At 43.3% G+C, this 23,686-nt stretch overlaps 1 protein-coding gene and 1 long non-coding RNA gene across 8 annotated transcripts in view; one reads left to right on the forward strand and one right to left on the reverse strand.

Moving 5' to 3' along the window:
• Positions 1–23,686, reverse strand: part of FNDC3B (fibronectin type III domain containing 3B) — a 362,026-nt gene that overhangs the window by 169,581 nt on the left and 168,759 nt on the right. The gene's annotated exons all lie outside the window — the stretch shown is intronic.
• On the forward strand, positions 6,462–16,743 carry LOC138849338 (uncharacterized). The gene is made up of 2 exons (XR_011388051.1): positions 6,462–11,924; positions 14,256–16,743. It is a non-coding gene; the product is annotated as an uncharacterized lncRNA (long non-coding RNA).

Below are 23,686 nucleotides of genomic sequence, written 5' to 3' on the forward strand. Positions count from 1 at the left end.
GCTAGAGCTGCACCGATCCAAAGCCAGGATCCAGGAGCTTCTTCTGGGCCTCCCATACAGCTGCAGGGGCCCAAGGACTTAGGCCACCTTCTGCTGCTTTCCCAGGTCATAGCAGAGAGCTGGATTAGAAGTGGAGCAGCCGGGACTTGAATTGGTGCCCATATGGGTGCCCACATTGCAGGCAGCGCTGGCCCCTGGAACTTGTGTTAATAGTGCAGGGTCTATCTGGGTTTATACTTCAGCTTACTAGTTACACTGGCTGTGTGACCTCACTCCTTATTCTCAATAGTTTTAAGGAAAAGTAACGATTCCCACTTCATAGGATTGAGTTTAAAGATTAAATTCCATAATATATGCAAAAGCACTTAGATCTATGTAGGGTGAGGATAATCACTCAGTGAAATTATACTACTCATTGTCCTTTTTTTTAAGATTTATTTATCTATTTGAAAGGCAAAGTTAGAGAGAGGGAGGGAGAGAGGGAGAGAGGGAGAGAGGGAGGGAAGGAGGGAAGAAGGGAGGGAGGGAGGGAGGGAGGGAGACAGGGAGGTCTTCCATCCACTGGTTCATTCCCTAAATGGCTGTGACAGCTGGACCTGGACCAGTCTAAAGCCAGGAGCTTCTTCTGGGTCTCCCACATGGATGCAGGGGCCTAAGTACTTGGGCTATCCTGCACTGCTTTCCCAAGCTCATCAGCAAGCAACTGGATCAGAAGTGAAGCAGTCGGGACTGGAACCTGTGGCCAGATGGGATGCCAGCATTGGAGGTGGCAGCTTTACTGGTTACACCACAGCGCCAGCCCCTCACTGTCATTCTTTAAAACATTTTTTTTTTAATTGAGAGTCTTCTGTTGCTGTTTCTTGGTTGTTGGTTCTTTTTTTTTTTTTTTTTTTTTTGCTACAATTACATTTTAGCTACTAATTTAACACTACATATACCTGTAACAACAAATCAGCGAAGTACATACTCTGTTCAATATTGACTTTAAGAAGTAATTCTTCCTGATCAGGTAAAAAGTCAAATTTCACAGAAAGGGTGTGAATAGAATACCACCTCAATAATGTACTGTTTTCTTAATCACCAAAACGTATACCATGCAAACAGTCTCTCAACCTCAGGCATGACCCCTAAAACTGTTAAAGTCATTTGTATAAAATTCTCTAAAGAATGTAGACAAGTAAGTGATTTACAGCTAGAAAATGTTTTCTTCCTGGCCCTGATTTTAAGAGTAGCCAAATGACTTTAACATGATTGTTCCCCTTCCTCTTGTCCCTGTCATCAAAGCCATTTCAAAGGACGTTTTGGGATATACAATGACAGCTTCCAAAACTAAAATGTGCCTTAGAACCAAAAGGTTCCTCTCCTTTCTGAAATAAACCACTGCACCTACAGGAGAGTTTATAAGCTAGCAAAATACAATGCCATTCACAATGGTAGCATGAGAATAGTTACTGTCTCCCTAAGGATTCACCTCCCCATCTGTTGTCTTGCCCTACTATCTGTGTTTGGGAATGTCGCCTCACTATTGTTATCCTTCCCTAACTTAAACACAAATTTCCTTTCCTCAATTTCTGGAGCTAGCTTCCTCTTGATTTTCAAGTCAGCACCATCATATCAGGACTTAGAGGACATGGCCCAACAGGGTGGGGAACCTTTTTTCTGCCCAGGGCCATTTGAAACATCATGACCAAATGATTTCATGGGCATTAAACAGCACATGGGTCAGATGTTCTCCATCCCTGCATGGTGTGAAAAAATGATTCTTGGGGCAGGTGCTGTGGCATATACAGTAAAGCTGCTGCCTGCAGTACCAGCATCCCATATGGGTGCCAGTTCATGTCCAGGCTGCTCCTCTTCTGATCCAGCTCTCTGCTATGGCCTGGGAAAGCAGTGGAAGACGGCCCAAGTCCTTGGGCTCTTGCACCCCCGTAGGAGACCCAGAAGAAGCTCCTGGCTCCTGGTTTCGGATCAGCAAGCTCTGGCCATTGTGGCCATTTGGGAAGTGAACCAGTGGATGAAAAACCTGCCCCCCACTTCCCTCTCTGTAATTCTGAGTTTCAAATAAAAATATTTTTTTAAAAAATGTCTGTGTGGGTAAAAACTGTTGAATCTTTACTTAATATATACTAAATTGATCTTCTGTATATAAAGATAATTGAAAATGAATCTTGATGTGAATGGAATGGGAGAGGGAGCAGGAGATGGGAGGGTTGCTGGTAGGAGGGAAGTTATGGAGGGGGGGAAGCCACTGTAATCCAAAAGCTGTACTTTGGAAATTAATATTTATTAAATAAAAGTTAAAAAAATAAAAAAGAACTCAGTTTTTAAAATGTTTAGTGCAGTACAACTTCTAATTTTACTTTCCTTCACAAGTAAGATGTGTTGTTCCTTTAAGAGCCAGGGCAAATTCATTCGCTTTCAAGGTGACATTTTCCTACTACAGAAGCTGGGTACAGAAGACACATTCCTCTCCAACCTGTAACTACTTCTTTCCCGATGTGTCCTGCCAGGCAGGAAACAGGCTGGGAGAAGCAGAGTCTAGAGTAGTGCAGAGAACAAGGTCTTGGCCATAGTGAGACTTTAGGTTTGCATCTGGGCTGTATACTCAACACTGCTCTGATCTTCACTTCACCTACCGACAGAAAGGAACGACGGCTGCTACTTTCAAGGGTTGCTTCAGAGACCAGAAAATGTTATTCAAATCAAGTACCCTATATGGTGCCTTGACATATAATGGTAAACAACTTTCGCATTTTGGCACTGGAAGAAAAACATAATACTATACAAATAAAGAGGTTAATAGAGTATAATCATTTAACAAATGAATTACATAGTTCTTTAAATGAGCAAGTTGTTTTGTTCTTCATACATTGTTCTTGTAGCTTTAAAATATCTTCTCTTTGTTAATGTAATATACTCAGATTTGAGGGGCAGATATTTGGCACAGAGGTTAAATCACTGTTTGGGATGTTAGAATCCCATACTGGAGTCCCTGGTTTGATGGTTCGAGTCCTGGCTCCCCTCCATCAGTCCAGCTTTCCTGCTGATGTTAAATCCCGGGAGGCAGCAGGTGATGGCTCAGGTACTTGGGTCCTTGCCGCCCATGTGGCAGACCCAGACTGAATTCTGAACTCCGGGATATGGATTGGCCCAGTCCTAGCTAGTGTGTATGTGGTATCTATCTCTGCCTTCAAATAAAAATGAAAAATATAAATTAAAAAATAAAAAAGGGAAAGGTGGCTGCATTCCTATAGTTATCTCGTTCCCTGTCCCTAATCCAAGCCCTCTACATCTCCCAAAATATTTTCCCCCAATTTCTAGGAAATCTTAGAAAGGTGAGGATGCCTAACACGTTCAACGTCCTCAGACAGCTCTGAATCAAAGGGCCAGCCCTTACTTTCTGAAAGTCGATCCTCCACATCTCTCTGACATTGGCTTCATTACAAGAATTTTTAGTTTGGCCCAGCGATTATATTTAAAAGTAGCAAGTGACTCTAACAAAAAATTGCCCAATGACTCAACCTTCCTGATGAAATCTTCCTGAAGTAAACAACTACCAAAAAACAAACCAAGTTGCTGACAGAATTCGTAAATAATGGGTCACCACCATCTTCTCACTTATTCATTTTAGTTTAGTTTAGTTTTATATTTATTTGAAACTCAGAGTAACAGTGAGAGAGGGAAAGTCAAAGAGAAAGGAATCAGGCCGGCGCCGCGGCTCACTAGGCTAATCCTCCGCCTAGCGGCGCCGGCACACCGGGTTCTAGTCCCGGTCGGGGCGCCGGATTCTGTCCCGGTTGCCCCTCTTCCAGGCCAGCTCTCTGCTGTGGCCAGGGAGTGCAGTGGAGGATGGCCCAGGTGCTTGGGCCCTGCACCCCATGGGAGACCAGGAAAAGCACCTGGCTCCTGGCTCCTGCCATCGGATCAGCGCGGTGCGCCGGCCACAGCGCGCCGGCCGCGGCGGCCATTGGAGGGTGAACCAACAGCAAAAGGAAGACCTTTCTCTCTGTCTCTCTCTCTCACTGTCCACTCTGCCTGTCAAAAAAAAAAAAAAAAAAAAAAAAAAAAAAAAAAAAAAAAAAAAAAAAAGAAAGGAATCAATCTTCTGTCTGCTGATTCACCCCCCAAATGCCCGCAACAGCCAGGGCTGGGTCAAGCCAAAGCCAGGAACCAGGGACTCCACCCAGATGCTCCACAAGAGTTGCAGGGACCCAAGTATTCAGGCCATCACCTGCTGACTACCAGGCACACCAGCAGTGTGTAATGTGGAATGCAGGTATCCTAAGCAGTAGCTTAACCTGCTGCACCACAACACCCACCACTGGTTTAGCCATCTAAAATACAGGCAAGTGCACTATGCCAGGTACTGGATTTACATTACATCCTCCAGTCCTCAAAGGAATCCTTGAATTTGGAGGTGAGGGTAGGGCTGTTCAGAGAGGTTTTAGGTTCACAAATCTTCTTACCAATTTGAAATGTAAAGCTTTTCTTTCCAAATATTACTCTTTGAACCTGTTTTGCCAGTTAGCTGTTACAAAGGTATCAGGTATAGGTAGACCTGGGTCTAATTCTCAGATAAGACTTAAACTTATTGAATGCCAATTTTCCTCAATTTCAACAAAATTGAGATATCTATCCAATTATTGACTTTATTATCTAGTGGTTTCACGACTTAAATTTTCTATTAGTTAAGATTTTATTGAATTCAATTCATTAGACATGTATTACACAAGATGCTGTGGGGAATTAAAAGTCATAGAGGAGACATTATACAAGATATATAGACAATGAACTTAAGAGCAGCAGCAATTGTTTCATTAGAACTAAAAAGCTCCGCGTGAACAATACTAGTCAACCAAGGGTTGGGTCAGGAGAATGTCTGAAACTCTCAGTGCCTGGCAGAGAATGTGAAGGAAGTTGGTAAACCCGTACATTCGTAACAGCCATGATGACCTAACAGGTTTTTTAAAGAGCTTGATTTAAATGCAGAGCTACAGAAAAGCAAGCTCAAAGATTGTCAGAGATATCAGGTACCAGGAAAGAGGCCTGAAATACAAATTTCAACTCCAGTATTTAGAGCACTTGGATGTTGCTTTGTTCAGCTCAGCAAACCTTCGTTAAACCTGCTGTGGTTGCCAGACCCTGTGTAGAATGCCAAGGACACAATGACATTGAAGAGAACAAGCATTTCTGTTCTTAATTACGGAGAGAATGGCATGCAGAATGAGTAATGCACAGGTGCACAGAGCCCAGCGGGGGAGGAGGAGACCCAGTGCTGTGTCCAGCTTGTGGTCTGAGGTTCCTGTGACAGTCAAGATGTCTCTCAGTGTGGAGGAGTCAGGTGCAGAGCCCACCAGCATTCACTAAGTCTGGTTTAGCAACAGAAATGATTAAAGAATCAGGGAGAAGGCCTTAGAGAAAAGGTCCACATTGGTCTTTGAAAAAAAAAAAAAAAAAGAAAAGAAAGAAACAGTGGGTTCATTCATACCCCCAGCCTGACACTCAAGCAGGGTCTTGCTCTTCAAATTAAACATCATCACCTTTTCCAAATGAGGAATATAATCCACCTAATCTACAAAATGAAAAATATTCACTATTTTCTTGGCATTTAAACTTAACTTCCAATAAATACTAACATTCAGTCTTTCTTGACTTTGATCTGTTTGGAACGGCAGATAATCCAAGTATTTGCTTTTTTATACTTAAATCAGAACCCTATAAATGTCAAAGCACTAGAGAGTGATACAAATACAACTCAATACTACTGAGAAAGAGCTTCTGACATTTTACAAAGAAAAGTTCCTGCAAATATTCACAGCAAAATTAAAACACAGGCATCAAAAAGGGCATCAAGTACTTCATTTTAAAGCTTTAAAAGCAAATCATTCTTGGCATGTTTTCTCTTAAGACTCATCAAGTGCACCAGAGCCTCTCATGCTCTCACACAGAGTAGAGAATCATCAGCGTTTCAGCTGATAATAATTTAAGAAAGTTGAGTACCTGTAGGGAGTGTGATTCTGAGCAGATCTCTGCAGACAGCCTTGTGTAGGCTAAACATTTCCCATATTCCTTTTACCAGAATAAGGGCACGGGTATTTCATTTTTAATGCCTTAACGTAAAACTCAGGCTGATGCTGTTAAAGAATAAAATTAAAGTCCATAATTTTGTAGGGAAACAAATCGGAAGATGATACAGGAAGATGGGCATGTGGCACAGCAGTTAGGACTCTGCTTGGGATCAAGTCTCCCTCTGCTTCTAATCCAGCTTCCTTTTAATGTGCACCCTGGGAGGCAGCAGGTACTGGCTCAACTACTTGGGTCCCTTCCACCCACGTGGGACACCTAGATTGAGTCCTTGCTTCAGCCTGGTCACCAGCTGCAGGCATTTGGGGAGTGACCAGTGGGTGGGAAGATTGCTCCCTCCCTCCCTGTCTCTCTCTCTCTGCTTTTAAAATAAATTGTTTTTTTAAAGTTGATGCACAGGGGCCCTGGCAGCAGGAATGGGGCAGCACTTGTTCACTTGACCCTGAGTATTTTAAAGGAGTTTCCTGCCATTCTCTCATCAGTTTTTTCTGTCCTCAGGAAGAGTTATGAAAGGGAACAGGATGAATAAAACCTCGTCTACTCTTCCTCCCCAGGCCCCAACTCCCACCCTATTTGCCTGGCCACGAGGCTCTCTTTTCCCAGGAGGGACAAGAGACGTGAGCAAAAACAGAACGGCAAACAAATATTTTCATCAAAATTCCATGAGAACTCAGGGACAAATGTGCACACTCTACTTTACTTGTGTTCCACTTTACAGTTCCAAAGTCGGGCTCTCACGGGGCAGGTCTGAAAACAGTACTGAAACTATTAACTAGGCAACAAAACATGACTGCATTCCTCACAAGCTCTGTCTCACATCCCTCATCCGTCCCAAATGGAAGAGCATAAAAAACAACATCCACTGAGCACGGCATCACAAATACCAAGGACACATGGCTGCACCAACACGTCATTGCTCGCTGTATTCAGGGGAGTTCAGTTATCCGCTGCTTTAATAAGGTTTACCACGCAAACCGCAGAGGATCCCTTCCAACCGCTCTCAGGGTCCTCTCGTCTGTTGTCCCTGCAAGAGTCCTTGCAATAAAGGAAGGCCTCTGACGACACACATCCCAGTGTGGTTAACTTCAGACCCAAAGGCAAGAGCATACTGCCCAGGATTCCTAGAGCACAACTACCAAAGGAAATCAAGTGTTGTTATGGAAATGGAAAAAAAAACGGAGCCCAATGCTCAGTAAAACTGAGTCACGGTTTAGCTACTTGAGGCCATTTTCTCTCCAGGTGTGAAGGCTGCTCATGTGCTATAATCACCCAGTGTTGGGCTGGAAGTTGTTTTTTCAACCAGGAACTGGCAGTCTTCTAGAATTGAATTTACAAAGGTGTTTCAATTGATAATAAATATTCTAACTGTCCAGTGGCTGGGACCTCATCATCAGTTTTGAGATAGCTAGTTCAGTTCATAGTTCTAGCCTCTATCTTGCATAACCCATAGAGAAGAGGTGAGGAAGTAACTCAGATTCTTTAGACCAGCCACACTGGCATAGTCTGTTGTTTTCGCTCTTCTGTCTGTGTGCAAAAAAAAAGGCCGGGGGGGGGGGGGCGGCTGGGGACTGACGGCAAAAAATTATAGAAAGGTCAGGTTCTCCCACCCCCAGAGTGCAGTCTCATTGAGGGCACCAGTAAACACCTGCAGATGACTGTAGGAAGGGAGGGTCACCTTGGACTGCCAAGTTCTGAGCTACACAAGTTAGGAGACTCAGTTCCTGTTGGAGGGACAGCAGAATGCTTCATGGTTGCACCAGACATGCTTTCTAGTCCGGGCACATAGTTCTGGTGAACAGGCTACAATTTCACTGGGGGAATTCCACCCTTTATTTACGCAGGGGGTCTGAGACAAATAAAAATTAAGCATTTATATAATATTGGGGGGAACAGGTGACCAGAAAGGTTTCTGTGTATTCATGGATTCACCCCTGTTTTCGCTGAGCTGAAAAAGCAGCAGGCTTTTCAGGACACATTCCAAAGTCTGCTCACCAAGACAACCAGCAGCCTGCAGTGTGCTCATAAGGAATGGCTGAGACTGGGCCCTACTGAGATAGGTAAGAAGGGGGAGAGGACAAAATCATTAACTGTTCAATAAAAACAACCAAAATACTTCAGAATGGGAGCTTTGCATAACTGAAAATACAGGGACTTCTCTTTTTCATCTTCTCATCTCCATCACTGCCTTTGAGAAACCACTGTGATTGTGACTTCCTTGCTCCTGATCTCACATGTAAAATAATCCCCACGTGTGCATGACCACGTGTTCTGAGGTTCAATGAGATGCACTTTCAGCTTCATACTTAGCTAGGGATCACTCTACTTTTAGAAGAAAAAAGCAATGTCAAAGTACCTGAATATAACTTTCCTGGCCACAGATTTAATGTCAGGTCTATTATTGTCTACATTACTTAAATGATGAACAGATAACAAGGAGAAGGGAAGATGTAGGTCAAAAAGTTGACTTTAAAGAAAATGAGGGGTGGAAATAGATGCCCAGCATGGAAGAAAAAGAAAAAGGGAAACTGGAGGAAGAGATAACCTGGTGGATAGGGGCTAGAAGAGACTACAAACAAGGTTTAGGAAAAGTCTCAGCCAGAAAACATATGACTTCAATTCATCTCAACTGCTGTCCAGTTGTCCCTGTGAACAATGAAAAGGTCTTTGGCCATTTCACATGCACAATACTCAAAATGGAAACTCATAAGAAGCATCTCAGGAATCCAGAGGCTTGTCACTGGTCCTCTTCTACTTTTCAGTAGTATTTTTTGAGGAATTCTACAAAAATTTTTATTTATGTACTTTATCAAACTATTTGAGCCATCACTGCTGCCTCCCAGGGTATACATTAGCAGGAAGCTGGAATATTTGAGAGCAGAGCTGAACTGAGACACAGGCATTCTGATACGGGAAATGGGTATATCCAAGTGGTACCTCACTGAGGAGCCAAACATCAGCCCTCCATAGTATGCTTTAAATAGCTCTTCTCCTCAACCCTTCCCCCATCAAAACCAGATGGATCACAAGAGACATGGGAAACTTTCAACATGGCCTTGAGTAAGTCACTTAACTCCCCATGTTAAATGCAAAGTAAAAGAAAACAAACTCGGTAAATTCTATGCTGGGTGGATATGAAAGTAATGTAGGTCAATGACTGCAGATTGCAGAAAACAGCCATTAGTCAACAACCCTTAAATTCCTTCCTGCTGTCATCCTCAACACCTCAGGTTCGTGTCCTCTAGACTGGGTTCGTCCTTCCCACAAGAGGCTCATCTCCACTGCTGTAAAACCACCACATACCCTACTGATTTTGATGCAGGTGTTCCATGGACCAGTTAGAGGACAATTAAAAAACAATAAGGTGGGGGGAGTACATTCTAGATTCTTGGAACACATCTCATCTGCAGTTACTTTAAGTCCAATCAGCTGAGTCTTCGTTTCAGTATAATGTGCAAAGTGAAAAGGAAAATTCTATTAGTAGAATCCCATAAATTTCAAACTACTAATGGGTATTTAATTAAAAACTCTGTAACTAACAAAGACAACAATAATTTAGTTATAAAATAGTCCTCTAACTTTAGTCATAATAAAACAATTATGCTTTCATGGTAACAATAAACTGGTCACAGGGTTTTACATATAGGATAATAAGCACTCTATTAAGAAGTGGGCAGTGTAATTTTATTACACTTATTTATATGACTACTGACCACTGATGACAGTGTAATATGAAATACTATGCATCTAAGAATAAGGACACAGAGCAGTTGATAAAAATTTTTGTAAACATTTTTAGTTGACAGCCAAGATCACAGATTCAAAATTCTCTTAGTATCATAAAGGTCATCCAGACTAATTCGCCATTCAAGTTTTCAGCTGCTGAAGAGAGGAATCACTAGCAAGTATCCAAAATACTTAAAGAACACAGAATTCACATTCTGTAAGTTCAAATCAAATTCCAGTTAACAATCCTAACTGGGAAAGGACTTCCCCCTTAATAAGCAGAAATCTAAATTCTTTTCCTAAAAGCTAACTAGACTAAATGTGACCTCAATTCCATAAAACAATTCCCTAGGCACTTAACAGTTAAATCCATTAGCCCCCCTTTTCTATAGATGAACCCACTTGGGATTTCTTTACCCTCTCCCTTTACAACAGGGTTTCAAACTGCATCTACTCAAAGGCCTTTCTTTTTTTAAAGATTTATTTATTTATTTGAAAGGCAGAGTTACAGAGAGGCAGAGGCAGAGAGAAAGAGAGAGGTCTTCCATCTGCTGGCTCAATCCCCACCCAGATGGCCACAACAGCTACAGCTGCACCAGTCCAAAGCCCAGGAGCCAGGAACTTCTCCTGAGTCTCTCATGTGGTTTCAGGGGCCCAAGGACTTGGGGCATCTTCAACTGCTTTCCTAGGAAATAGCAGAGAGCTGGATCAGAAGTGGAGCAGCCGGGTCTCGAACCTCTGCCCATATGGGATGCCGGCACTGCAGGCGACGGCTTTACCCGCTAAGCGACAATGCTGGCCTTCAAAAGAGCCTTTCCATAAATTCTTCAAAATCAGGTTTGAGAATCATTGCACTCTATCAATCTTTGTATACTCAACATATGGGGAATTTTATCCCTATTCTAATTACAGTCAAATTCAAGCAAAAACAAGGCTGCCAGCCTCTGTCCTGCTCCACGGCCAGGGTACAACAGGAGTGAAACACCAAATCTTGCACGCCTCTGGTGCTCAGTGCTCATGGGCCTTCATAGCTGGGAATTCAAGCCACTATAGAAATAGGCAGAACCTACTAATAGAGTCTTGTAGTGTTCATACATGAAGAAGCTCATGATTTCATGGTTTGTCCAACCTCAACTGTACTTGAGATCACTGGTATTTGAATTAGCACAGTATTCACTATTTAAATACCTATGTTTTCATACTAACATTGTGAGTAAATTTTGTTCATTTATAACCACTATTATAGTTACCTATTTTAAGTATGTGTCTGTTATCACATGAAATAATTCACTTTGTATGCAACAGATTCCTGTAACATCAACCTCAAGGTTTCTATAGTTAATAGCAAGGCATTATATAAGATACTCTCTAATTTTAAATCCCAATCTTTGCATATGTCTCAGCAGCAAGATCTCAACTCTCTATGAATGTTTATAAAAAACATGATTTAATGAGTCTAAATATGGGTAACCCATCCAAAAACCAAGTAAGTTCTCAGCTGACAACTTCTCTCACTTGAGCCAGGAAAAAGAATATTTTTCCCCAGAATTCTAGTTCAGTCTTCTCAGCATCACACTAATTTGGATAGTCATATGCAAATCTTTTCATTTTTTACACTCGGCTAGAAGTTTAACTAAAAGTGAAAGAACACAAAAAACGTCAAACTTGTAAGAAAGCAATCTACTGATTCATTCTACTGAAACACAATCATTTGACAGATCTACCACCACCACCACCACCACTCTGCTGACACCCAATGCCAAGAAAAAGAATGAGTTCAACAGCTTATAACCTAGTGAGAAGATTACAATGCACACCTATTTTAGATGAAGTTTTATGTTCCATTTTCTACATTAAATTTCATGAATTTTTTAAAATGTCAATATAACTGATGAATTATTCTGGAAAGGTTTGACTTACCTGATTTTGTTACTTCACAAAATAAAATTTTCTCTATTCTGAGAACTTGCTTCTTCATTTTGCACCCACTCCACAGGTTTTGCATGGGGACTACCTATGTTATAATCATTGTTGTGGTGTCCTCAACTGATGAAAATCCCAGAGGAACTACTCATTCAAAAAAAAAAAAAAAAAAAAAAAGACCAAAATAGGAGCAGGTGTGGGGAGCAGCCCGGACTGGACTGAGTTACTGGAATTAAGACTTATTCTATGCATCTGCTCTCCCACAATATGGCTCTGGGAGAGGAGGAAACAGCTTCTACACAGCTGCCTCCAGTTCAACCAATAAACTGTAGGACCTGCTCCTGATTGGAGGAGAGCAGCGTACTCGGCGTGTGGGCAGCCGAGTTGGGATTGGCAGAGGAGGACTATAAAGGAGGAGAGAGACGGCATGCACCGGGAACATCTAAGGGGAACATCTAAGGGAACGCCTGTGCAGCCCCCAGAGAGCCGGCCGGCGGTGTGCCGCTCCCCTGCGGAAGTGGGGAATGTGGCCAGGGGGAACTGCCCTTCCACGGAGGTGGAAGGGATAGTAGCCAACCCGGGAAGAACCAGCAGCAAACCCGGGGAGGGCCGAGCAGACAAAAGAACAGCGCAGGGTCCTGTGTCGTTCCTCCACGAAGACGGGGAGCGACATAATGGTGCCGTGACTCGGATAGGAAACCTAGGACGGATAGGAAACTTAGGAGGGAAGAAACGGGAAGAAATGGGAAAATACCGGAGAGAGAGACTAGCAAACAGCCTAGGGAAAAGCCGGACGAAAAGGGTGCCGGAAGAAGCTATTGAAAGCCTAGGCATAGATTCGGATACGGACTACGGGGGGAAGCTGGGAGAAATCTCTAAGGTCGAAAGCGAAAGTGAAAGCTAGAACAAACAGACTCGGATGCGGACTGTGGGGAGAGGCCGGGAGAAATGAGGGAGGAGTATTGTTGGAAGAAAGCTTAGGGAAACATACCGGGTAGAGAAAAATGTTAGGGAAATTGAAGCCGCGGGGGGCAGGCCAAGGCGGAAACGAAAGCCATTTTGGGATTCTCAAGTTAGCCCGGGAATAGGGGGCGAAAAGTTGAAACCAGAAGCTGAAACGTAAGCCTGGTTGGGATCCGTCTGATTAGCCCGGGGAGCAAAGGACGGGAAGCCAAACCATGGGGCGGAGACGTAAGCTGGGTTGAATTCGCCAGGCTAGCCCGGGGAACTTAGATTGAATGCTAGTGGCGGACACGTAAGCTACGCTGTGTGACTCGCGGAGGCTGCCGCGCGCAGACAGAGCGTGCGGGGCTCAAGTACATAGGGAACGCGGGGCTGGCACGAGGCCGTGGTTCAGACGCGAAAGGGTTAAGTGCGAGACCGCGGAGTGTGCGCGCAAAGCCAAACCGCGCAGATGAGAGAGGCGCGGGCTGAAGCGGCTCAGAGCTGGAAAGCTGCCGAGAAGCAGCCTCGGGGCGGGCGCAGCCGGGAAGCCGCGGGGATAAGAGAAACAGAAGTTTAGAAGTTTCCGTAGTGTAGCGGGTAAAATGAGAGAAATGGGAAGGTTGGCAGACAGAAGTAAAATGGGAGAAATGGGAATGCCCGGAGATAGAGAAATAGAGAAAGAGAAAGGCCTCCCCACAACACAGTAATGTGAGAGCTTGGATTCGGTCTGCCTGATTAAGTGAGGCGATGAGCACCTGCGGCGGCTAGCAGCTTATGCGCCGCAGGTCACCGAAGACAGGCACGAATTAACATCAGTAAGGCCTCCCCACAATACAACAATTAGAAGGCTTGGATTCGGTCTGCCTGATTAAGGCGGTAAGCACAAGCAAGCGGCTCGACCAGAGTGTGAGTCGCAGGTCACCGAACACAGGCACGCATCAGCGCCTAAAAACCTCCTCACAACATGGCGAAGAGAGGACCCGGATTCGGTTTGCCTGATTGATAGGACTTGTAAGAACCTGTGGCAACTCTAGCAAGTAGATCAGAGTGTGTGCCGCGGGACACCGAAGACAGGCGCGTATCAACGCCAAAAAATAAAAAGAAAGGGGGATCTGTGGGGAGCAGCCCGGACTGGACTGAGTTACTGGAATTAAGACTTATTCTATGCATCTGCTCTCCCACAATATGGCTCTGGGAGAGGAGGAAACAGCTTCTACACAGCTGCCTCCAGTTCAACCAATAAACTGTAGGACCTGCTCCTGATTGGAGGAGAGCAGCGTACTCGGCGTGTGGGCAGCCGAGTTGGGATTGGCAGAGGAGGACTATAAAGGAGGAGAGAGACGGCATGCACCGGGAACATCTAAGGGAACGCCTGTGCAGCCCCCAGAGAGCCGGCCGGCGGTGTGCCGCTCCCCTGCGGAAGTGGGGAATGTGGCCAGGGGGAACTGCCCTTCCACGGAGGTGGAAGGGATAGTAGCCAACCCGGGAAGAACCAGCAGCAAACCCGGGGAGGGCCGAGCAGACGAAAGAACAGCGCAGGGCCTGTGTCGTTCCTCCACGAAGAGGGGGAGCGACAGCAGGTATTTGGCACAGCAGTTAACTTGATTAATTTACTGCTTGGGATGCCCAAAAACCCTATCAAAGTGCTTGGTTCATTCACGCCCTGGTTCCTCTGCCCCTAAAACTGAGTTTCCTGCTAATGTGCACCCTGGGAGGCAGCAGGTGATGCCTCAAGTAGTTGGATCCCAAACATTCACATGGGAAACCAGGATTGAGTTCTAGGCTCCTAGGTTTGGCCAGGCCCAGTCCTGGCTACTGTAGGCATTTGGGGAGTGAATGAGAAAATAGAGGATCCGTGTGTGTGTGTGTGTGTGCACGCGCGTGTGTGTATCTTTTGAATAAATACATATTTTAAGAATAAACAGACCAAAATAAAAATCATCTATGTTTGTTAGAGGCCAAAGTCTAGAATTCCTCCTATGACCAACAGCATAAGAAGAAAAGGATGTCTATTTTTATATACAGCCCAGGGTCATGGTTATGAAACGTTATATTTCACCAAGTCTATAATACCATCAATAACATAAAATATAATTTTTGTGCCATTAAAAAAGAAAAATGCTGCCCAACTCCATCTGATTGACATTTAATTAATAGTAAACACATGTTAATTTGGAGTATGTTAAAATGCGGGTGCGGTAGGAAATATATTTTTTGGAATCCATGAAATATACTACACACTTTCAAAAGAAACTGAAGGAAACCAGGAAATACAGAATCCCAACCTGACAGTGTGCCCATGGTTCACTGAAGACTGGTGGCTATCAAAGAGCTCTCTGGACACAGTCACAAAATTCCCCAAATGGGCTATCATAAAGTCCAGCCTTCATTTACTATTCTGGAAACTATTAATATCACTTACTGCACATGACTCATGAGATGTAATCACAGGGCAGCTCACCTAAACAAACACACCTTATCCTTTAACTGCAAATTCAGACCTACTACACTTCAGTTGGACTTCAATATTCCTGTGTCAAGTCATTTATTTTAATTCAAAACAAAGTATTTTAATTAATTTTTGGGGTTTTCCTTGAAATATTCAAATTTCCTTGGAAATATTGAAAATACACACACACACACACACACGCACACACAAGTCACTGTCCCCTTGAAGAAACTGGCAGTCTCACCAACCCTACTCTCTAAAACTGCAGTCTGGAATCCAGCTTGCTCATAACCTGAAAGTGTACCAGCACTGGTTCGGCTCTCTTACTACAACTATGTGAAAAAAAAAAAAAATTTAACTTGGAAACTTGTCTGGTATCTCTGGACAGACAGGGGACAAACAGTGTTGGGAAAGTGTATTTCATGGCCATGGACCAGGCCATACATCTCCTGTGCATTAAAATGCCACCTAAGTCTTACAAATACATGTGCCTTTTTCAAATGCAATATCACAATAGTAAAAAATACTGCTTTATTTCCCATTCTAAAGAGTTCTACATTCTGCTTAGACTCAATAATCCCTGCAATGTTAACAACCAATCAACAATTAGTACTTTCCACCAAACATACATATATATACAATGTCTTCCCCATCTGTTATCCACTAGGACACTAGGACAGTCCCAACTCCTTCCAAAGCTCAGGCAGAAAGCTACATAAAAAGCCATTTTTGACAGGAGATAGCATGCCCGCCTAAGCTATGGTTGCTATAGGAGCATGTTCAATCACCAAACTGTTATTGCTCTCTCAAACTTGGGGAAATGCTGGCTTTCTTCTCCTAGTTGCTCATATCACAATATTCTTATTAATGTCAGCGGCAGGAAGGGAAAAATAAGGGTTTTGGTTCTTAAATCACTAAATGCACTGTCCCAGCCTAAGCTACATGGGATGAGATTTACAAAGGAGCTGCAAAACAAATCTTCCCTCTGAAGACTCTGGGGAAGAAGTGCTGTTACCATTAAAGTTTTATTAAGCTATCTTTCACCACTTTAATTTCACTAAATTCACTCACAAAATGACTTAATATCTGCAGAAGCCTCGACTATCAAAGCTACTGAACACAAACATCAGGCTGATACGCCCGTAAACGAAAACAGAAAGTGGTCATTTTCACTCACAGGTGCTTTTGTCATTTTTATTCCCTGTAAACTCCATTGCTTACTTGATATTTATTGTCCATTTATTCCTAATGACTGGGGAGCAAGTTTGAGTAATATGTTACGGTATTTGTTTTCATTTTCAGGGCAAAGGGTGGGCCATCTTTCATTTGCTAGTTTTCACCCAAAAAACCCACAACAATCAGAGCTGGGCCAGTCCAGAGCCAGGAGCCAGAAACTCAATCCAGGTGTCACAAATGGGTGACAGGGATCCAGGGTGCACACCAGCAGGAAGCTGGACCAGAAGCAGAGCTGGGATTCGAATCAAGCCACTCTGATATGAGGAATGTATTCATCTCATATATAGGAAGCTTGGAACTCCAAAACTAAGAGTTCCTACAATAACCAAAAATCCTTTCTATCAATTAATCTTTAAAAAAAAAAAAAAAAAACAAAAAACAAACAAACAAACAAAAAAAAAAAAAAAAAAAGGAAAGGCAGAGTTACACAGAAAGAGAGAGATCTTACATCCACTGGTTCACTTCCCAAACGGTCACAACAGCTGGGGCTGGGCTGATTGAAGCCAGGAGCTTCTTCTGGGTCTCCCAAGTGGGTGCAGGGACCCAAGGACTTGGGCCATCTGCCACTGCTTTCCTAGGTGCATTAGCAGGGAGGTGGATGGTAACTGAAGCAGCTGGGACAAGAACCAGCGCCCATATGGGATTCCGGGCATCATAAGTGGCAACTTTACCCGGCATACCACATCACTGGCCCCTTACCTTCCTTTCTCAAGGAAGGTTTCATTCAGGTGGAATGAAACTCTATATCCATTTCAGAACACCTTATTAATATAGACTTGGGAGGTGCCTGTGAATATGTAACAAAATGAACAGAGAGGAACCATGATTTGGAACTGCAGTGGTCAAAGTTTTAATTTGCTCAGAGGAAATCAGGAATATTCTCACAAGTCTCTGTTTACCAAGGCAGCCTGGTTTATTTACGAAAACTTGGCCACAAGTGGTCAGAATAAAGGCATTTCAATGGGGCTGTCTCTTACTTTATTCCTTTTTTTCCACTCCTTTCTCACTCTCCGTAAGAAGAGTCTCTGGTGCATGCTTGGTTTCTAAAGGTCTGATGAGAATATGGATGCTACAGTGAATGCTGAAGTCTGAAAGAAATATTTCTCTTTCCCTCTCTTTGAGTCAGAAAATTCTGAACACAAGAGGATCCATTCAAGGCGTGATGGAGTGCCTCAGAGGCAGCAGTATGTTCGCAGTTGGCAAACAGAGATCTGTTTGGACAGTGAGTACAGCCATCCACTCAGCAAACATCAGCTTTCCTATTAGTTCACAGTAGAAAGAACAAGACGCTGGCGGCCCTCCTTTCAGATTCCAACCACTCTGGGACAAGCCTTCTAAACAAAATGCCTTTGTCCAACAGTCACAATTCAGTGGGTCCCAACGGCTTTCCTAGAAGCAATGTCTGTCTATACACAATTAGATTCGGGCCCAAAAATCATTTGTAAAGGTCTGAAACGAAAACAGTGATGGGAAATGCCCCAATGTCCATTCATAATAATAGACAAGAACTGACTGAATGGCTGTACCAAACAGCAAGAATAATAGCTGGAAAGGTATGAAGTGTATCAATGGGTTCTAATGGGCTGTCTCTCCCCCTTAAGCTTTTAGGAGCATAGATGTTATCACTGTAACCTGGAATAACATCCAATATAATTTTTCAAAGAAAATCAGAGAAAAGATGAGCAAATCAAACAGCAAATTTCCTGTTTGAGCTACATTTTTTTGTGACTAAAAGACCTCCCCCGTAAGACTTTAAAATAAAACACTCATGCAGTTGCTTAAGAACTGTTAGTTCTACACATAGCAAAACTGGTTAGGATGTCCTGTTCCACCAATCGGCACCAAACCTTTCATGCCGTAAGTCAATAATCACAAAGAGAAGGCGAAACACTCCACCTGGCTTTCTCCCCACTCTGGGTAGGAACTTGCTATATGAACACTTGTTCCCACATAACGGATAACAAATCTGTCACAATGATGTTTAATATAAATATAAATTTTTTTTAAAAAATTACAGGAAATTACAATAAGTTTCTTTTCCAAAGTGAGTCACTATCACAGGAGAACAGGGAGATGAGGAGTAGGCAGGGAAAGACCTAATGAACTCCAGGACACTGTAACTCTTACAGCACCTAACATGTTCTTATTACTAAGAATCAATTACCCATCAATACTCCTTGTATATATGGCAAACATAACACGCAAGTCTCAGCACCCAGAGTGCATTCTAGGTAGTAGATTTGCAAGAGCAGGCATGCATAACCTTAGGGAGCCTACTGCCAACCCTTGCTCTGTTCTTGTACAGCCCAGAAGCTAAAAATGGCTTTCACATTTTTTAAAAGTTATAAAAGAAAAAAAGTACATATCAGAGACCACATGTCTTCACAGCAAAATATTTACTATCCAGCCCTTTACAGACAAGTTTGCCAACCACTATACCAAACCATTGAAAGGCATTGTGGTGCAGCAATTTAAGTCACAACTTGGGACACTCAAATCCGCTACTGGAGGACTGATTGGAAGTCTGGTTCCTCTGCTTCTGATTGGGTTTCCTACTAACACACCTTGGGGGCAGCAGATGATTTCTCAAGTATGTGGTCCCTATCACTCACATGGGAGACACAAACTGAGTTCTAGGTTCTTAGCTTTGGACTGACGCAGCCTTGACTGTTGTAGGCATTTAGAAAGTGAACCAGCATATGGGGAGATCTCTCTCTCTCCCTCAAATAAATAAAAGTAAATCAATAAACTACTTTTGTAAGCCTCAAATAATTTCTCGTTCTGTTCCAGCAAAATCATGACTCTGAAGCCAAATTATTATTATTTTTTTTTTTTTGACAGGCAGAGTGGACAGTGAGAGAGAGAGACAGAGACAAAGTTCTTCCTTTGCCGTTGGTTCACCCTCCAATGGCCGCCACGGCCAGCGCGCTGCAGCCAGGGCACCGCACTAATCCAATGGCAGGAGCCAGGTGCTTCTCCTGGTCTCCCATGGGGTGCAGGGACCAAGCACTTGGGCCATCCTCCACTGCACTCCCGGGCCACAGCAGAGAGCTGGCCTGGAAGAGGGGCAACCGGGACAGAATCCGGCGCCCCGACTGGGACTAGAACCCAGTGTGCCAGCGCCGCAAGGCGGAGGATTAGCCTAGTGAGCTGTGGCGCAGGCCTATGAATGGGTTTTCAAACAAGCTCTTCCAAGGGTCAGGGGAAGATGAAAGCTAAGGACAGAAGGGCCCTCATAGAGATCTACTCATTTGACAACAGGAAATTCTAAGACTATATCAGAAGATAAATCCTTTATCCTTTGGGAAGGTACCCAACAAATTCTTCAGCTTGAGGAATTCCTAACTTACAAAATTAGGAATAATGACCACTTGCCTTTTCAAGAGGGTGTCATCTGAATCCATAGAGTCAGGATTAAGACAGACAATACCTAAGAGTGAGGTCATTGTCACGTGGATCCTCTTGTAGCCTTCCTGTACAATATGTCAATGCAGTCTATGGCCATATCACCCTGAATGCACCCGATCTCCTCTGATCTTGGAAGCTAAGCAGGGTCAGGCCTGGTTAGTACTTGGATAGGAGAATATGCCAATAGAAATAGTGGTGCCAAAAAAGTGAATCAATAAATAAATAAGAAGAAAGACAGAGACAGACAAAGCAAAGCTGAAGACTTTTTTAAAAACTTCCTTCTTCCTCTTATTTGCACAAATACAACCTCATATAGACTGCTCTGTACTGTTTAAGATTACAGAATTCTAACTTTGCCTATCAGTAAAGGAAAGAGGCCTTTCATAAAGGGAATATTTAGCCCAGATTTCTAATCCACAAACCTAAGGGTCATAAAAGAAGGAGAGGAAAAAACTGGTGAGAACGGTTGGATGATGTAACTCCAAGTTCCTAACTCACGACAGCAGACTTAACCCTCACTGGGAATCTGGTCTATGTGATTTCCCAGCTCAACTGCAGTTTAGCTGCCTTTTAGCGAGTCTCAAAATTTCATCCACTCAAGGGTTTACTTGTGAAGCCAGCCAACTTTTTTTAAAGAAATTACTCACATATACATATTATTCTAAGTACAGCATGTATCCAAGTTATTGCATCATACGAAAAACCAAAGCAGGGCTGCCAGATAGGAGACAGGACACACCCAGTGAAAGCTGAATTCCAGATACACAAAAAATAACTTTTTATGTAAATACACCCCAAATACTTTGTGGGACATAATGACAATCAAAATTTGTCTGTTGTATATTTGAGATTCAACTTTAACTGGGAGTGCTGTGTTTCCAGTTGCTAAGTCTGGCAACCTTACCAGGATCACATGAAGGGGACATGGATGTCTGTGCAGCAGCCACCATCTTCTAAGACTTTATTAGGCTGCTGGGAGAGAAACTGTTAAGGATGAGCTAGACTCTCCTTTCATCAACATTTTGTAAAAAGAATGGTATAGAAAGATAGTTAAAGACACAGCAGGAGGCTCCCACTGCCTTGCACAGACAACTGCAGGGAAAAGTAAAAGCCCATGACAGGGAAATCCTCTGGAGGTGCAGTATTACCCTGGGATGCTCCTGCCACTTCTCATGAGGCCACACTCACAAGAAAACCAGTGGCAGAAGCACACTACTGGAAAGCTAACTAAAGAACTCATCCCACTGCACACCACAGAGCCAAATCCCTAACGTGTTTAAGTCGTGACAGTTTTTTTAAAGAGGAAGGGGGGGCAGGGAGAGAAACTGCACACTCAGGGACTGGAGAATGGCCTGAATTAGGATAGAAAAAAACTACACTTCATGCTTCAACAAATGGGGCTGGGCTTTCTTGAGAGAGGCACCCTGCAGAACCCACCGCAGTGACAGGTTCCCAATGGGAACAACCCCAGAACTTCAGTCACAGCCTCTGCAGAGGCTGGCAGGAGCAAGGAGCTCAGAGGACAGGGCCCAAGGCAGGCAGCATAAGGCCAGAAGCATACACATGCTAAGCCACTATACAAATACTTCCACCAAGAAGGTTTTAGGGAACAAGTGCTGTTCAAATTCTTTCTGCTCACATAGGCACGTAGAAGAGATTATGAGGGTGACAGTTGCCACAAAGATAGCTCTTGAAGACTGAAGTACTTGGGGGATGCTTTTGAGAGAGTATCTCAAATGTTCCTTTCCCCACTACCCCAAACAAGAAGATTCATTTTTACCCAGTTTTCAGGTATTTTCCAAACTAAGTCAATGAATTGAGGTTACATACACAATTACATTCACTTAAATTCTAACTCACATGACAAAAACTCATTTGTATATATACAGAATTTTCTGAGATTAGAACTTGATGAGATTAGCAAAATAGTGTTCTCAGAAATGAAATATTCCAAGTAGCTGCCACTCCCTTACTTAGCATGCTGAAGACACGAAAGCAGCTCTTCATTACCTCTTCTTCTTCCTGTGCCTGACAGAACATCCCAGAGTTTGGGGGTCAGTCTAACATGGGGAAGGATAGTAAGAACAGAGCAAGGAGGAAGCCCAGCACGAAGTATCCACATCAAAGAGTGACTTAGCATAGGAGCCCCAAGGACAGCGCCCCTGGGGCAGCCCATGAGAGCTGGAGTAGGTTCAGGAGAGTGTCCGTGCAGCGGGGAGTCTGACACGCAAAACCAGAGCTCCAAGGCTGAGGTGAGGGATGCACTGCAAGGCTCCCCCTCTCGCTGACATACACATGGTGGGAGTTTTGCCAATATGAAACAAATTAGAAAGAACAGTTAAGTGCTGACAAGTAGAGGTGTCCATGTAAACGCCGAGATTTCAGTCTAAGTAATAAGTAGAAACAAATGAGAAGTATGTTTTTAAGCATGTCTATACACACATGAGTGTGTAGGTGTGTACACATATATTGTTATATTCTCCAGCTCTGACCACCAAGAGGCATGGCACCAATAGTAACAGGCACACATATTATCCAGATCTTGGCTTTTGAGTACCATTCTCTCTAAAAGAAACCAGGATTTCTTAGAGAAGTGACTAATTCAGGATTATGGCAGGAAAAATACAAGATCAGTTTGGGATGCAGGCATTTTTTTGGCTTAGAGGTTAAGCATCCAGTGAGACTGCCCACATCGCATGTTAGAGTGCCTGGGTTTGCTACTCACCTCTAGAACCTGACTCCAGCTTCCTGGAGGTACACACTAGGAGGCAATGGTGAAGGCTCAAGGAGTTGGGCACCTAACATCCCCGTGGGAGACCTGGATTGAGCTCCTAGTTCCCAGCTTAGGCCCCAGCCATTGGAGGTACAAGGGGAGGGAACGAGCAGGTGGGGGAGCACTCCCTTATTCCCTACCTTCTCCCACTTCCTCACATACATCACTCTCTCTGCATCTTAAATAGATAAGAAGAAAACATTAAAAAAAAAAAAAAAAAGGATGATCTATACCATCACTTTGAACCAGAAAGCAAATTCTCAATGAACAATGAGGATCTCTTGAAAGGACACATAAGATGGCTTGAATGCATTTTCTTTGCTCATCAAGAAAAACATTAATAGATTATAATCCCTTGAACTGCAGCAAAACCATGAATCTCTGCTGGCACAAATAATGAGTAAATTAACTCTCTGACAAGGAAAGGGATATTTATATCACTTTGAAGTAACCCCTACCTACAAAATACTTAATTACGAAGACAAAACGAGCACTTCTCCAAGGGACAAGTCTGGCCAATACTACCTTAATTGACCATGGACTACCTGAGAGGATACCATGAGAACAGCTTGTGTGAAGTTACTGCAAAAGCATTCAGCAAAATAACTGGCCTGGAAGCTTCCAAAGTATTAAGGTGGCAGAATTCTACAAAAGTCTAATTGTCCCAGTCTCATAAATTTAAAAAGACTAAACGCCACATGTGACTCAGAAGTGAGTCCTTCTGCTATGCAGGATTTTAGGGATCACAGTGGTGAAACCTGAATGTGGTCTGAGAATCAGACTCTGTGTGTGTGTGTGTAATAAACGTCCCCATGTTGATGGCTGTGTTGTGGTTGTGCAGGAGCCTGTCTTGATTTATAAGGGAATACAGCTAAAGTGTTCAGGTTTGATGAGCCATCAGGAGACCAACTTACCCTTCAGTGATTCAGAAAAATAAGTTTTTTGTACTATTCAAATTATCTCCCTAAAAAAAATTAAAGTTAGCTAACAAATGCTGTAAGCTATTTTGTATTTTGTACTGTAATTTTAACAATTCAATATGCTTGCAGTTGTTTCAAATATTTTAAAGACTTTTTTGAAAATAGGATAACAACAGTATCAAGTACGTATCTGACCCAAACATAAACACTAGCCATGTACTCGCT

This window comes from Oryctolagus cuniculus, chromosome 4, assembly GCF_964237555.1.
Source record: "Oryctolagus cuniculus chromosome 4, mOryCun1.1, whole genome shotgun sequence".
Classification (NCBI taxonomy): domain Eukaryota; kingdom Metazoa; phylum Chordata; class Mammalia; order Lagomorpha; family Leporidae; genus Oryctolagus; species Oryctolagus cuniculus.